The sequence below is a fragment of the Delphinapterus leucas genome, chromosome 11, assembly GCF_059928025.1.
Source record: "Delphinapterus leucas isolate spDelLeu-1000000601 "Yukka" chromosome 11, BTC_Dleu_Yukka2, whole genome shotgun sequence".
NCBI classification, from domain to species: domain Eukaryota; kingdom Metazoa; phylum Chordata; class Mammalia; order Artiodactyla; family Monodontidae; genus Delphinapterus; species Delphinapterus leucas.
In genome coordinates this window covers 37,879,613-37,896,896 of record NC_143139.1, presented here as the reverse complement: position 1 = coordinate 37,896,896, position 17,284 = coordinate 37,879,613, and the positions used below count along the sequence as shown (strand labels likewise).

Here is a 17,284-nt window from a genome sequence, read left to right as displayed (position 1 = left end):
CCTTGTTCTTTCCCTGGGGATTCCTGTTATTCATTCATCCACTCAATCACTCTCATTCTTTCATTCAATAAATAATTTTGAATGCCTCCTTTATATTAGACTTTGTGCAAAGTCTACTAAGGGGATACTATGGAATACACACAACCACAGGCTAAAATACTACATTTTTTTTAGCCATCTGAGTATCTGAGTACCACAGGTTGAGTTGTCTAGAAGTAGACTCTGGAGTTTGGAGTATATAGAGATTTTAAGGGATGGATTCCCCTTCCCGGCTGAGGTCCAGTGGTATCTGTACTTTTCTGAGCTTCAGGAGACTGAGTTCTACTATTAGCTCTGTCCCTAACAAGCTGTGTGATCTAGAACAGGTTGCTTCACCTCTCTGGATTCAGTTTTCCAATGTCAAAACCTAGGAAAGAGAAGTTCTACCTGCCATTTCATCAGAAGGGCATAGTAATAATGATGTTACTGCTTACTGCTGTGTGAATACTTCATTACTTGCAGAAATAGAAAATCTGTCTTCATGACATCGATATGCAGTAGGCTGGAAAGGAGATGTAATTCCAATTTTACAAATAAGAAAATAGTTTTAGAGAGCTTCTTAAGAAGCTTACTTAGGTGGTCAATTTTGCCTCAGTGAAATCATCAGACCAGGAATGTAAAATAGCTCCTAAATTCACTCAGGTATCCAATGGTTTTGGAAATAGAATCTTTACTTGGAAGGAAGGAGACTAATATTTATTTTTTTAAATTTTTTATTTTTATTTTATTTTTTTTTGAGACTAATATTTATTGAGTACTTACTCTGAAGCAGCAGTGGTAGGTCATTTTACCCGTATACTTTCATTGTGTGTGACCATGTTTCTGTGTTGCTATGTATTATCCCATTTCACAGATGAGAGAACTGAGGTTCAGTTACATGGCTTGCCCTAGCGAGAAGTGGAGATGGATTTAACCTTTGTCTTCTCTGACTCCAAAGCACAGAACTGCCAGGGAGCATGGAGTACAACCCTCAATTAGACTTTTCCAGTGGGGCCATCAAAGCGGGCTTCTCTGAAACAAGGGTAGTCTTGACTGGGGTGTTTGTGCTGTCCCAGCCCGATTGTCCCAGTATCCACAAACCTTCTTTCATGAACTGCACATACTGTCTTTATGGAGATTCATGGAAAGCTGTGCTATTGTTACGGTTGATGTTTCAATGTATCTCTTCTCCAGGCCATATTTCTTCACATGGTAGTCACGTCATTTGAGAAAAGGTATTTAAGCACGCTTATTTATTAATTATGCTCCTTCAGACTGATAAACACAATCTGTTAGACAGGCTTGATCTAAAATTTATTTATTATTGAAATAGAACTGAAATTTCCTGGTTTCCTGGGTTTGTATGAAGTCTCGTGGTGTTGATATATTATCCACTTTAATATTTAAATGTTTAGTTAGGTTCAAAATAAATCATTTTGTCGCCCTTCCTAACTCTTACTTTGTCATCAAGTTTGTTTGGCTTACTGGCTGCTTAGATTTCCCTCCACAGCAAATCCTTTTGTAACTCCATATTTCTTCCCCCAGAGTTAGAAATACGCACGCCGCAAGAGGCTGTGGGGAAAAGCAGTCTGCAGTTCTTGGTAACTTTGGGCAAACCACAAACAGGATCAGAGAACTGAGAAAAGTTCAATCTCATGGGCAGTAAGCATAGTTGTTTATTGCAGAATCAGCATTGGGCATAATAGTCCAATAGATTTTTTTTTAATACTCACTGAATTCTTTTTCATCAAAATCTTGAACTGTTTGATTCACTAAGGAAATATCATATTTAGGAAGTTACGGCTGAATCAGGTTTTCAAATGGACACTTACCTGAAGTTTATTTCCTCTTTAGAAATTTTGAGCTTAGGAAGAAGTTGAGAGGAAATTTGGTTCCATCCTCTTGATAGAGGTCAAAGATGAAGTAACTTGCCTAAGAGAACACAGCTGGCTGGGGCAGAGCAGGAAAAAGACAAGGTCTCTTGACTTTTCTTTTTTTTTTTTTTTTTGTATGGGAGTATAGTTCGTTCACAAGGTTGCGTTAGTCTCTACTGTACAGTGAAGTACAGTAGAGTTCCCTGTCTCGACCTTCTGACAGGGCTATTGTTCTTGCTCCAAATGCTGCAAGCTCCCCTGTATAAGAAACAGGATAGGGCTTCCCTGGTGGCACAGTGGTTAAGAATCCATCTGCCAATGCAGGGGACACGGGTTCGAGCCCTGGTCTGGGAAGATCCCACATGCCATGGAGCAACTAAGCCCATGAGCCACAACTGTTGAGCCTGTGCTCTAGAGCCCACAAGCCACAACTATTGAGCCTGTGAGCCACAACTACTGAAGCCTGCTTGCCTAGAGCCCGTGCTCCGCAACAAGAGAAGCCACTGCAATGAGAAGCCCGCGCACCGCAATGAAAAGTAGCCCCCGCTCCCCGTGACTAGAGAAAGCCCGCGTGCATCAACGAAGACCCAACGCAGCCATAAATAAAACAAATAAATAAATAAATAAATCTATTAAAAAATCATTAAAAAAAAAAAGAAACAGGATATTCATATGTTGGTTAACAGAAAGTTACCACTCACCGTGGTGACCTACACATGGGTGACTGATTATGTATTTTTATAATGCTACATACCTACTTATAAAAAATTCAGGCAATATGAATGTGTATAAAAGGATATAAATGTGAAAACCTGCTACTTCCTGGCCTCCTTCAACCTTACTCCTCAGAGTTCACCACCAATAGCCTGGTCTGTAGCCATCTGGATTTTTCTAGCCATATTTAAAGCCCCTTTCTCCCCCAGAACACACACAGTTTTCTTTTAAAAATTAAAATTAAATTGTTTATATATACATAATCTTCTGTAATTTGCTTTTTCAACAAAAAACAGATTGTGGGCTTCTTTCCATGTCATTATACATAGCTGTACCTCCTTCCTTGTGTGGTGCTCCAGTGGATAGAACAGAATACATTTAACCAGTTTTCTACTGATAGGAAACTTTGCCAGTTTTTAAGAATTATAAATCATGACCATGGAATATTACATTAGTGGGTCACAGCACCATCCAGTCTGCCTCTCCCCTCCCCTTGCAGTTGTAGGAGTTCCTTCTCCCCATGTCTGATCGTCATTCAATCTTTGGTCTAATAGTTCCAGGGGCCATTACAGTCAGTACCAGCGTCTGCCTGTCACAGTGCAATGTGCAACTCTAAAATCCCACTGAACATAATTTGTGCTCCTGTAGTGATTCAGAGTTTTGAAGTGCTGCAGTCTCATTATTAAATGGCCATTATTCTGTAGAAATCAGGCAGTGCTGGTTATTAGAGGCTTGGACCGAGAGAACATTAAAATCAGTCACCAGCATCTGTACACCTGAAAAACACTGCTGCTATTTCACTGTTTCTTTTTCTTTCTTTCTTTCTTTCTTTCTTTCTTTCTTTCTTTCTTTCTTTCTGTCTGTCTGTCTTTCTTTCTTTCTTTCTCTCTTTCTCTCTTTCTTTCTTTCCTTCTTCTTCCCTTCCTTCCTTCCTTCTTTCTTTCTTTCCTTCTTTCTTTTTATTATTATATTTTGGCTGCAACAGGGCTTAGTTGAGGCATGCGGGATTTTTCCTTGTGGTGCATGGGCTTCTCTCTAGTTGTGGCGTGCAGGTTTTCTCTCTCTAGTTGTGGCACGTGGGCTCCAGAGCATGTGGGCTTTGTAGTTTGCGGTATGCAGGCTCTCTAATTGAGACGTGTGAGCTCAGTAGTTGTGGCACACGGGCTTAGTTGCTCGGCGGCGTGTGGGATCTTAGTTCCCCGAACAGGGATTGAACCCACATCTCCTGCATTGGAAGGCAGATTCTTTACCACTGGACCACCAGAGAAGTCCCTCTTTCTTTTTCTTTCTCTCTTTCTTTCTTTCTTTCTTTCTCTCTCTTTCTCTCTCTTTCCCTCCCTCCCTCCCTCTTTCCCATTCTTTCTTTTTTTCTTTCTTTTTAAATATGAGAATAAAGGACCTTAGTATCTGAGATTAACAAACCTGAAAAATCCTGCATATCATCCCTTATGTCATTCATAATTCAACAGCCATTTCCTGAGTGCCTGCTCCATGCAGGTTCTGATCAGACACCAGGCTTCCATGCACATCACACATGGTTATACCCCGGGTGCTCACAGTACAGACACTGACACTTGAAAAGACAGTGTATTCTTTGGTAGGTACTGGCTGCTTTGCTAATATTAAAAAAAAAAAAAGGAAGGAAAAAACATAAAGCAAAGATGAAGATGGGGAAAGAGGAGAAGTGGGCGGCAGAGGAGAGAATGCCCTTCTGCACCCTGTGTTAAAAATGATTCAAGAAGGAAATTTAGGGGATGCAAACAAATTTTATATAACACTTTATGAAGCAGGTAGTCTCTGTTCTCAAGGGTCCAGAGAACTGGAAAATGGGGTGGAAGTTGGGAAACTTTTATAGGATAAAGAATAAGTAACAAGGAAGAGAAAAGGAGAAAATGAATAAGGAATAAGGAAATAAATATAGAGCCCAGAGCTGGCTTGGCGTGTGGGTATTGGCTGACTGGACAGACTGCATTTCTAGTCAAGTAGAGCCTTTATAGGGACATGACAGTTGGCTGAGTTGTGTTTGGTGATGTAGCATCTGGGCAGGAGCTGTTCCATCCTGGGCCCAGAAAGGTATTTCAACACCTGTATACCCAGAGCAGTGGCTTCACATTTTAGTGGGGATCAGAAACCCTGGGGTGCTTGTATTCAAGCCTTGGCACCTTCTGCCTAAATTACTAGGAAAGAAGGAAGAAAGGATGGATGTGAGGGAGGAAGGAGGGAAGGAGGAAAGAAAAAGAGAGAGAGAGGAAAGAAGGAAGAAAGAAAGAAAATAAGACTTGAACAATCAGTCCTAGCAATTCCCTTTTGTCCCGTTTCCGCTGCCCCCCAAGCCCCCCAAGCCCCCCACTTTCACTCTCTGGCTCTAACTCTCAAAAGCTTCACAGCTGGGCTCTGAGCGCCCCTCCCCCTCCCCCTCCCCAGTGGCTTCCAGGAGCAACGAGGGGCCACATCTGCCGAAATGTAGTCTCTCTGCTACTCCTAGCCTGCTTTGCTTACTGGACTTCGCGTGTAACATTTCATTTTATCAAGAGTCCCACTGCCCAAGAGCAAAGCAATGCAAACCGAGTCTAGCAGCTATTGGCCTGGAGGATGGAGTCGGGCCCCTAGCCTGGCTTCTGAGACGGGTCTCTCTGTCCTCTGCTCACCATCTCCTTCCCCATTCCCTCCAGCTGCTCCTCAGGGGCATCCTCCTCTCTTTGGATCTTCTCTGGGTCTTCACCAAACACGTGCCACCATCCCGCTTTTCCCTGTGACAAGGGCATCTGGTCCCTGAGCCCTCAGCTCAAGTCCCCACCCTGATTCCACCTCCACCCACGCTGGGACCTGCCTCCTGAGAATGGAGCGGTTCCTTCCCGTGGGTGTTGAAACAAAAACAAAACCAGGCCGTGTGGCCTGAGGACGAGGGGCTTGGACTCGGAATTCAGAGCACCTGGGGTGAGCAAACTCTGGGGCTTTGTGGGCCTTTGTTTCCTCACCTGTAGCTTTTCCCATTTTGCAGCGTTACTGTGAGGATTGAATGAGATAGTTTGTCGAGCGTTTAGAACAGCACTTTGTGCTTAGTAAGCACATAAATGTTAGTTGGTATGTGCTTCTTTCCTTATGACTAGGATGCCATCTCCTGTCATCCCTTTTTCTTTCCGAGAGCTCTCCATTTATTTATTTATTTATTTATTTATTTTTGGCTGTGTTGGGTCTTCACTGCTGTGTATGGGCTTTCTCTAGTTGTGGTGAGCGGGGGCTACTCTTCATTGCAGTGCACGGGCTTCTCATTGCGGTGGCTTCTCTTGTTGCGGATCATGGGCTCTAGGCGCGTAGGCTTCAGTAGTTGCGGCTCGCAGGCTCTAGAGCGCAGGCTCAGTAATTGTGGCGCACGGGCTTAGTTGCTCCGCGGCACGTGGGATCTTCCCAGATCAGGGATCAAACCCGTGTCCCCTGCATCGGCAGGCAGATTCTTAACCACTGCGCACCAGGGAAGTCCCTCCTCTCATCTCTTTAAGGACACCCATCCAGCAATTCTTCCCCACATCCTGCCTCACCAATCTGACTCTATATGATCACTTCCATATGCAAATAGGTTGTTGTTATTCCCATCTTATAAAACAAACTGAAACAAATTAAAAGGCACCACCCCACACTTCCCATTTGTAGCAAAGCTCCCTGGGGGTGTTCTCTCTACTCCCATCTAGATTCTCCTCCTTTACTTCTTTCCTGAACTCACTCGAATCAGGCTTTTGCTTCCCCTGCTTCACTGAACCGGCTCTTGCTGCCAAGACCGCTATGACCGCTGCATTGTCAGTGCAGCGGCCACTGGGAAGTGTCACCCGGCTGTGACACAGCTCTCCCCTCCTCTGTGAACCACTTTTTGGCTTGGATTCTGGGCACCACACTCTCCTGATTTTGCTTTTTCCTCAGTTCAGTCTCCCTTGCTGGATCCTCCTTAGTTTTCTGGACTCCTAGACACTGGGATGCCCTGGGACTCAGCCTTTGGCCCTTTTGCCTTTTCCATCTACACTGACTAGTGATCTCATTTGTCATTTGAGATCATCGACCTGCCCACACTCCTAAATTTACATCTCCAGCTTGGACTTTTCTCCTGAATTCCTGACTCAAATAATTATCTGCCCACCTGGCACCTCCCCTTGGATTCTAGCAGGCATCACAAACTTAGCATGTCCAGAACCGAACTCCTAATCCTGCCCCGACTCCCAGCCAGCGTTCCCCACTGTCCTCCCTGTCGGGTAAGGACAACTCCATCTTTCCATGTCAGGCTGAAAACTTTGGGGTCATGCCTGACCATTCTTTCATCACAAACCTGGTTGCTTGTTCCTTAAAAAAATATGTGCAGAATCTGACCACTTCTCACCACTACCACGGTTCTCATTCTGGTCCAGGTCACCATCGTCTCTCCTACACACGCAGATTCCTGTAGTCTCCTAACTGGTGCTATGGCTCGGGACGCTCCACAGTTAAAGGAGAAAGGTTAAATCAGATAGCACCACTCCTCTGTTTTAATCCCTCCAGCAGCTTCCCATGTCATCCTGCGTAGAAGCTACAGTAGATGACAAAGGCCCTGCACAGCATACCTCCCTCCCAGCCCACTCCCTTGTGGCCTCATGAGTTCTTCGTCAGTCATGTCAAGCACGCTCCGACCTCAGGGCTTTGCACTGGCTGTGCCCTTCACCGGGAGTACTCTCTGCCCAAATATCACATTGCTCTTTCACATGTCCTTCAAGAATTTGCTCAGATGTGTGCTCCTCAGTGAGGTCTTGCTTAGCCACTTTATTTAAAATGACACCCCCTCCCTCAACTGGCACTCTCTTTCCCTGTTTTACATTCCCCTCCTCCATCATACTAACAGTACTTAGCACCATCTAACTGTACTTATTTACTGTATTTCTTGTCAGTGTCTGAATTTTTGTCCTTTTTGTTTACTCTGGCACCTAGAACACTGCCTGGCACACAGTGAGCACTGAATAAATATTTGTAGAATGACGAATGAATAAATGAATGAATGAGGAAATGCGTAAAACAGGCAAATTATTTTGAGGGATGTGATCATTTAATGATTTGGAGCCTCAGTTTGCTGGTTAAGAAGCTCCGTTGTATTTGTACACATGGAAATAAATCAGATTTGGAGGAAGGAGCTACAAGAACTAAACTCACAGGTGGCAAGTCTGTCCTAGACATGTGTTTGCAATGAACCGTACCTGGCCCAGATCCAGCTCCAGCCCCTGGAGGAAGGAGTGCCCTTTCTGGTGCTTCCATCTGTTTAGGAGCCCAAAGAGCGCAGGAGGCTTCTGGGTGCATGAAGAACTAGAGCAAAGAGAGCTGCTTATTCTCAAAAGACACTGATGATTCATCTGTATCCATGGTTACTTTGGTCTAAAGAATAAGGAATTATCAGATGCTCTTTTCTTTAGATGATCCTGAAAAACGGCTACAACCTCTTACTTTCTGACTCTGGGTGTTCTGTGGAGGCCATTGCCTCTCCTTGCATTTGCTGCGAGAACTTCCTTCATTTCATCATTTCACCCCTCAAATTACATGTCTTAAGGGTTACAGACTATCTCTCAATGGTTCTATTTCTGTTGGCTCTTCCCTAAGGGACCTATCTCTTAAAGCGGTGGCCCCCAACATTTTTGGCACCAGGGATCGGTTTTGTGGAAGCCTATTTTTCCATGGACGGATCAGGCGGTAATGCAAGCAATGGGGAGCGGCAGATGGAGCTTTGCTCGTGCGCCGCCCGCCTCCCCCCCGCAACTCACCTCCTACTGTGCAGCCCGGTTCCTAACAGGCTGAGGACTGGTAGCGGTCTGCGACCCAGGGGTTGGGGACCCCTGTCTTAAAGTCCTAGGGAAATTGTTTCAAAGGTCATGGACACCCTGGCACCTGTCAGCTGAGATCTGGTACCATTCCTCACTGCTCAAATTCAATAAAATGGCAGAAGAATACCTTTTCCCATTGGAACTAGTCTAAAATTTTTCATACTGGTAAGCACTAATCCTTATCGACCTGAAAACTTTAACGAACTCCATAGATGTCTTAGTCCTTTCGGGCTGTTATAACAAAAGCCCATAGACTAGGTGGCTTGTAATCAACATCCATTTATTTTTATAGTTCTGGAGGCTGGAAAGTCCAAGAACAAGGTGCTGGCATGGTTGTGCTCTGGTGAGGGCCCTCTTCGGAGTTCATAGTCAGCTCTTTCTCCCTGTATCCTCATGTGGTGGAAAGGGTGAGGGATCTCTGTGAACCTCTTATATAAAAGCACTAATCACCTCCCAAACACCCCACCTCCTCATACCATCACATTTGGGGGTTAGGATTCAACATATGAATTTTGGGAGTGCACAAAAATTCAGACCAGAGCAATAGACATCATCCCATCTGGTTAGACTCAGAGAATATAGGACCCCATTTTTAAAAATGACAACTATTTCATGGACCATAGGCCTTTCACCTCAATGTTACAGCTCTCTTCTCTCTATCCTGCAGTTCTGGGTCTCTGGGGCCAACATTTTATATGAGGAACAAATGAGCTTCATCTTGGCCTGTTCATTCATGGCCACTGTGCACCCTTCACTTCGCTTGAGTTTTTACTGACCTTTCCTTAAAATGTGGCTCTATGACAGAAGCCAGCTTTGGGTCAGGCTGAATGAGTTCCATATGGAGTCATAGTTTTTGATATCCACAGAAGTCATGATTGCTGTTTCAGTGAGGTAGCACCTCTATCATATCACATACTTATCATTTCTTTTTTTGTGATAGGAATAATTAAAATCTAGTCACTCAGCAAGTTTGATATTTATATGACGGTGTTTTGTCTATAATCACTATGCCGTGCACTAGGTCTCTGGGACTTACTTATCTACTAGTTGCAAATTTGTACCATTACACAGCATCTCTCCTACTCCCCCACCCTCCAGTCCCCGGTAACCACCATTCTACTCTCTGATTTTATGAGTTCTGATTTTTTTAGATTCTGCATATAAGTGGTATTACGTGATATTTGTCTTCTCTGTCTGACTTATCTCACAGCATAATGTCTTCAGGCTCCATCCGTGTTGTCACAGATGGCAGCATTTCCCTCTTTCTCATGGCTGAATAATATTATATATATATATATTATATATTATACATTACATGTTCTTTACCATTCATCTATTGATGGACACATGTTGTTTCTGGCTTATCTTTTAATGATTCAGCTAACAATGTCCAGTGGCATAAAGTAGGACTGTGTTCTGCAACCCTCTTTTGCATAAGTTAAATATGAATGGTTTGAAGCTTACTTTGGTTAATTCAGTTGCCTGTCCATTGGCCATAGAAAATAGTTGAATGAGTTTCTCGCGCTACAATAACATCAATGTCACAACCTGAAAGTGGCCCCTGGGTGACACATCCTGTGATCAGACTGCTAACAGAAAGTCTAGTCTTAGATCAACTATTCTACAATTAAAATGATTATTTTGTGGGTGTTCTCCAAATGTAGTGATTCTAAGTTTAATACTTCCATTCAACCAGCTAATTTATTTTTAGTTATTTAGAGCGGTGGTATCCCAACTGTTTTAATTACATACCTCATTAGTGAAAAAAATGTCAGCATGCTCTCCCAATCTGTATAGATTTATTTATAAATTCTATACACGTGCTATTATATTACTATGTTATCTATATTATAAAGCATACATAAAATAGCAATTTAAAAGGATGGGATGAAGATGAAAGGTGACTTTTTTCTTATTTTATTCATTAATGGAACAATATGATGTTATGATGGTGAATGTTCAGGCTGCTTCCTTTTAAAAATGTCTTGCTAATCCTGATGGCTTCATGTTTCCATTAGCTAATATCAAAGGCACAATAAAAACTCAAGGCAAGTCGCATCATTAACGAGAGTGGACATAAATCCATATTTTAAGTAGTCTTTTTATTAATTTTAAATGTAGAGATTGACTTTTGGTCAGATAATGATGAATCCCTGCTTTACCTCATAATGAAGCTCCTAAAAAGTTTGTTCTAAGAATCAGAGCAGTGCAGGCTCTGCCATTTTTTTTTCATATAAATTTATTTATTTATTTTTGGCTGCGTTGGGTCTTCGTTGCTGCACGCAGGCTTTCTCTAGTTGTGGCGAGCAGGGGCTACTCTTCATTGTGGTGCGCGGGCTTCTCACTGCAGTGGCTTCTCTTGTTGCGGAGCACGGGCTTCAGCAGTTGTGGCTCGCGGGCTCTAGAGCGCAGGCTCAGTAGCTGTGGTGCACGGGCTTAGTTGCTCCGCGGCATGTGGGATCTTCCTGGACCAGGGCTCGAACCCATGTCCCCTGCATTGGCAGGTGGATTCTTAACCACTGGGCCACCAGGGAAGTCCTGCCATTTTGTTTTTGTTGCTTGTGTTTATTACTGACATTTCTTGAATCCTCTCCATTTTATGAAAGTTAGGTTAGTTGAAACTAGATGCTACATTCCATACAGCTGCTTAATTAGGCACATCTGAACTCCAACATGTGGCCATTTGGTGAAAGTGAACAAACATGTGTCAACTCTCTACCTAGGGAACCTCCACTCTTTCCCAAAGACACCCTGAGAACCACAGGATGGGGGGACCCAGCAGTCAACATCTAGCAAGCTGACCAAGCAGGTGAGGTGTCTGTCTCAGTTGGAATCTTTAAGTGCTATTAAAGCTTGACTCCTTTCATATTGTTACATCTAAATATATTTCTAATATTTTCTTCCTGCATGCCAGTCTTACATGGCCTCTACAGTGCACAGACTCTGCAGAGAGATATCTGCTACTAACTCATCCTGGGAAGTTCACTGGCAATCAGTGCTCATAAATGGATGTTTGAGAGCTGCTTCCCAAACTCCAGGCATTTACATCAGAGCTTCACAAGTCTGCCTTACCTATACATCGTCTGTACTCTTAGTTAATTAACATTGATATCTGTGTTAACCTACTTTGAAAACTTAAGTTTATTTAAAAAGGAAACATGTGTCACCGGCATGAATGGAAAAGTGCCTATCGCTTGCCCTTCATCCTGTCTCATAAACCCTGGTTGTTTTCACCACAGCCTGCACACAGCCCCTGCTGCTGGCCTTGGTGAGCTCTCCACACCCTGCAGCTGAGAGCCCAGAGTGTTCCTTGTTCCTCTCCCTGCAATACCCAGCATTCAGCGTGGTGAGGAGAGACCTGCACAGGAAGTGCATTGCACTGCCACCTGCTGAAGGGCTTCTCAGCAACTGGTCCACAGAGGGTGGGAAGGGTGGGTGCATGCTGGCAGCCTTGTACCACCGCAGATCAACTTGGGTACTATACTTGGGGAAACACATCTCTTTTTGCTTTACTTCTGGGAATTACAGAACCAGATATAAGACTCAAATATGGTCATGGCATTGTCCTTACGGCTTGCATATTTGGGGTGGTGTCTCTTACCACCTCTAACCCTGGGTCTTGATTTTCTACTATCAATTATATTTTTCTTAGTCCTGATTCTTTGTTCTTATTTATGGTATGCTGGTATTTTTACATATGCATTCTTGTAGCAAGCTACCTCAAAGCTTGTGGAACAAGGACAGAAATACATAAAATATCTCACATGACATCCCCTGCCCACAATGTCATCACTGGTTTCACCTCTAGTGAGGGTATAAGTCTGTGTATCTTATGAATGACAGCACTCAGGACATGTCAGTGGATGTCTTATTACATTATATCTGCTTTATGACACGTTATGATTTATAAAGTCCACACAGAGACCATCTCATTTAGTCCTCAAGACAACTGTGAAAAGGACAGGCCAAGAGAATGTGGGAGATGAGCCAGAGGGCCAGTTCCCAGCCTGGGTCTCAAGATGCCACGGTCTATCTCTCTCCCTCTCCCCCTCTCTCCTTACCTCTTCGCTCTTTCTCTTACCTGTTCTCTTCCCTCCTCCCCACGCCTCCCCTCCTCTCTTCCTCTGTCTCTCCCCCGCCCACCCCTTAGCCCCCTACCATGAGAACAATCCTGGGTGAGCCTACTGAAGGACGAGATTAACTGCATGAAGCTGAAGCCATCCCAGAAACACCAGCCCCCAAGTGATCTGCCAACTGACCCCAGAGGGATGAGCACAGCCCAGCTGAGCTCAGTGAAGCCTGTCCCAGATCAGCATTGATTTGCGAGAAATCATAAGTGGTTGCTGTTTTTAGCCACTAAGTTTTGGGGTGTGGTTTGTTGCCACATGGCAATTCGCTAACTGATACAGAGACCCATAGGTTCAGGTTATATGACAGAGGTTGTTGGCGGCAAAGCTAGGAGTGGAATCAAGCTGCTTATTGGTCCCTGTCTAGGAATCGTCTACCATACCAGACTACCGAGTCCATCGACCTGCCTTCCCCTTGAGGAGCTGATCCTCTGTCCTCTGAGAAGTAACCTCTGGTGCAACCTACCCCTTCAGGGAGTCAACAAAGGCCACATGGATGCATGGATGACATTCTTATACAAAGGAGATCCATTTAGATTTTGTAAAACGAGTTTCTATTTTAGAAGACATATGAAATAATCTTTGGTTGTTCTGTAACTATCCGGCATCTCCATCTGCCCGTTTTTTGACATAAAATTTTCATAAACCAAATCAAATTAGCTCTATTTGGTTTTTCATCTTAATATATGGCAGTACAATGAAACACTACACACTGTCATCTAGAGGTCATGAGATACATCAGAGTGATTTCCTAATGTTGTTTTGACTCAGGGAATGTTTTGAGGTAGATCCTCCTCCCACCCCACCTTGACTCGATGCTTCACTTCTGACTGTTGTACAAAATGTCAACCTACCGCTTATACCAGGCTTGATTTCTAAGACCATGCTGATTCGCATGCTTTGTAAAATCTCACAGCAATATAGTAAGAACGGTCACTTAACAATGAGAGAATTAATATGTTTCCTCCCCATGAATGAAGTTTGGTGTACAAAGAAGCAAAAATAGTGCCAGAAATAAGTTACCAGCTTATAAGCATGTTTATTAAATGCATCACACTTGGAGCACCAGATGTGAGAAAGACAAAGACTAAATGTCAGCACCAGAGTCGCTAAGTAAATTATTTGACTTGTTGCTGGTAATGAGAGGCTGCACTTTGTGTGAGTTGCCGTGAAATTGCATGTTTCCGCTGTTTTGTTCCTCAGTGAACCATGATCAACTCTAGAAATTGTTTGGATAAATTTTCCCCTTGGTGTTGATAGAAAAGATAATTCTCTGTAAAAGAAAACCTTTAGAAGTCCCAATATTCTTTTCTGAATTCACAATTCTTATGTCTTAATTTTTGGTTGTTACACAGCAACAAATAAGTGAGATTGATTAATAAATGTATCAAATAGAATTTATGATTACCCCTGTCTCGCCTTTCCTCATACTTTGCAAAAAAAATATTTTTGATCTGAGTTATACTCAAGACTTAGAATGAGCAGAAAGAAGAAACTAGAAAGACGATTCTGTTTTGTTAGCATTTCCAAATCATATTTCTGCTGCAGAAATGGGCAAATCTCACAACAAAGCTGCTGATTTGATTAGGAAGACTACTAAGTACATACTGTAGTGGCATCCTCATGCACAATCTCCTATTTATAGATCTGGCATTCTTCCCATTTCTTGTTTAGAAAAATATTTTCTGGCTTGGTTGAGAAGAATAAGTCATTAGAAGCTCCAGTAAACAATTCTGTGTGGGGTGTCCATTTGAGCAAGCAGCTGACCTTTGAAAATTGCCTTTATTGTTTGAGGCTCCCAATTTTGCAGTCAGGAGGTGGTATAAAATCAATTAAGTAAAAGGATCTCTCGGTAATCAGCTCTGAGATCTGTGGCCCGAGCTGCGATTATTTGCGGACTGTTGCAGCTTACTTCTTTATTCCTGTGTCACTTGTGCCCACGCGTTAGCCTTCACCTCCTGGCAGCAGTGTGGTCCTGCCCCGTCCCCCTCAACTTCTTATCTTCAAGCTGGTTCAGCCCAGGCTGCCATCTCCCTGAGTCTTATCCTGACTCCCACTCTCAGATGCCAGGAGAATGCCCTGCTGGGTTAAGAGGTTGTGGCTTTCAGGTCCTCCTCACAGGCAGGTAGGAAGCTGAAAGGAAGTACCACAAATTGATGTTGTTGCTATGGCGACCAGAGCTGCTGCTCTGAAAAGCTGTTTAAGAGGAAAGGCTCCTCTGGTCTTTTGATCTATCTTTCTGTATCTTCCCCTTCCTTCACCTCTTATTAGGCACCTCGAGCAACCATGTCTCCTAACATCCCTGTACATGTCCCCCTAAGGAAATCATTCACACTGAGGCTTAAACAACTGAAGATCCTTCATCCTTTAGTAAGGCACAAGTTCTTAAACCAAAGCTCATATTATAACATCTAGCATTATAATTTTATGCATCATTTGGCTGGGTGGGGGAAGGATCTTAAAGTGTAGGGTAGAGTTCATTCATTCATTCATCAAGCACTTATTAAATACTCACCAATAAGTACTGAAAAATGCTAAACACTGGGGATTCAGAGATGAGTAAGACACAGCTTCTACCTCACAGTCTGGTGGAGGGGCAGATATGAAAATAAATATTCACAGTAAGGTATTGCTGTTGTCTGATAAAAGTCTATCTGGGGTCTATAAGGCATGGAGGGGGCAAGTTGTTCTACTGGAAGGGGTACGTGAGGGATTAGGAAAGACTCATGAAGGAGGTGAGTTGTGAGAGAGAGACAGGTGTGCAGTGAGCACAACATTATTTCGGAGGCCTCTTAAATGATCTCCTGAATTCATTGTCTTGGCTTGATTTATAGGCTAGTGGGTTGAGAGGCGCAGAGAGCCCTTGTGAAATTTAGCGTAAATGTGATTCAAAGAAAGCCAGGGGTGTCTCCCTAGTGAGTGCTTAGAAGGTGGAGGTGGTAGTGATGGAAGCAGGGGTGGTGGAGGCTGGGAATGGGGGCAATCACTCAGGGACTCTCATTGGAGGAAAGCCCTGGCTAGAATATTCAACTGGACCTTGGGGAGGGGACAGTGGGGATAACTGGAGGCTGGCAGGGGAGGAATAGCTGGTATAAGGTAATAAAGCCCCTGGGGGTATGGGAGCCTGAAACTGGGTGGGGATACTGATGGGAAAAGATCCACCTGACTATTAGTAAAAGCAGTAGTATAGTATCATGGTTAACAGCTGGGCTTTGGACTTCAACAGATCTGGATTTGTCTTGGTTCTGCTGCTACTAACTGGAGACTCCGGACAAGTAGCAATCTTTCTCAGTCTATTTCCTTAGCTGTGAAATGTGGAATATATATCTGTTATTGGCTGAATTGTGTCTTCCCCAAAAATTTATATGTTGAAGTCCTACCCCCTGGTACTGTATTTGGAAATAGGGTCTCCAGAATGTGACCATATTTAGAGATAGGGTCTTAAAAAGATGATTAAATTAAAATAAGGTCATTAGGATGAGCCCTAGTCCAATATGACTGGTGCCTTTAGAAGAGGAGGAAATTTGGACACAGACACATGCAGAGAGAAGATGACGTACAAACACAGGAAGAAGGCGGCCGTCTACAAGCCAAGGAGAGAGGCCTGGAACAGCTCCTTCCCTCATAGCCCTCAGAAGAAAGCAATCCTGCAGACATCTTGATCTTGGAATTCTAGCCTCCAGACCTGTGAGAAAATAAATCTCTGTTGTTTAAGCCACTGAATATGTGGTATTTTGTTATGGCAGACCTAGGAAACTAATCCATAGAGCTATTGTGAGGATTAAATATAATACACTAAATCATGTGATAATATTCAATATATGGTAGATATTATTATCAATAACAATAAAATTGGCTCTACTTTAAATTAAAAAAACCCCAGCTCACTTGCATTATTGGATTGTTCAGACTATCAATCAATTTTTCTGGTTAACTGAGCACCAGAACACACTTTGTTTCCATTCTGATGCTGGAATCTTTTAAATATGCCTCATCCATCCTTGTGTTGATTAAAATTGAACCTCTTTTTTTGATTTACAGGCCTGAGTGCCTCTCTCTAATTGCAAGAGATTGAAATTGAACGTGCACTGCTTCTAGAAAGAAGTTTTGTTTTGTTTTAATAAGTCAGTTGTTAATGTTTTCTAATGATTTACTGCTTTCTTTTTTTTCCACAGTGGAGTGCTGAAAACTCTGGTTAACTTTAAGGTTTCAGGCAACTGGACAAATCCAGGGCGTCAACATCCTTTACTTTCCATGAGCACATTCTGCAAAACATAGTCTTGGATAACTGCTCTACATTGTAAAGGCTCAAACTTGTTTCTGGAACTTTAATTATAATAAAAAAATATGCAAATTACTATCATTGTCTGCATTCATTTTGGACCAGCTGCTTCTAAACAATTAACAAATAGATCATGTAAATGCACTTAGTTAAGAGAAATACCAGACTCCAAAGAGAAAACAGAAGAAACTGAATTCTATTTACAGTCTTTAAGATTATGCTTCTCAATCGTGTTTATGGGAGCTGGTGCCAAACAGTAAATTGTACTTTATCATTGCCCTGATCTGACGTTTCTACTTATCTTCTAAGAGTGAAATTTATTTAGCTTTTTCTCTTCCTTGGGGAGAAGGTTATAAGCCACAGAACAAATGATCTTTATTGGTTCTTATCTACCCAAGAGAATGCTGTGCCTGGAATTCCAAGTAAAGAAGAGTGAGGAAG

General features: G+C 43.0%; 1 protein-coding gene across 4 annotated transcripts in view; it reads left to right on the top strand.

Annotated features, from left to right (window-relative positions):
* RPAP3 (RNA polymerase II associated protein 3) overlaps positions 1–16,919 on the top strand; it is a 102,666-nt gene extending 85,747 nt beyond the window's left edge. For 3 of the 4 annotated variants that reach the window (XR_016394914.1, XR_016394911.1, XR_016394915.1), the window contains 2 exons: positions 11,158–11,243; positions 16,737–16,919. The gene's annotated coding sequence lies outside the window, so the exon portion shown is untranslated. The remainder of the gene's footprint in view (positions 1–11,157; positions 11,244–16,736) is intronic. The other variant, XR_016394912.1, reaches the window with a different exon arrangement.
* Positions 16,920–17,284: the final 365 nt, after the last annotated feature.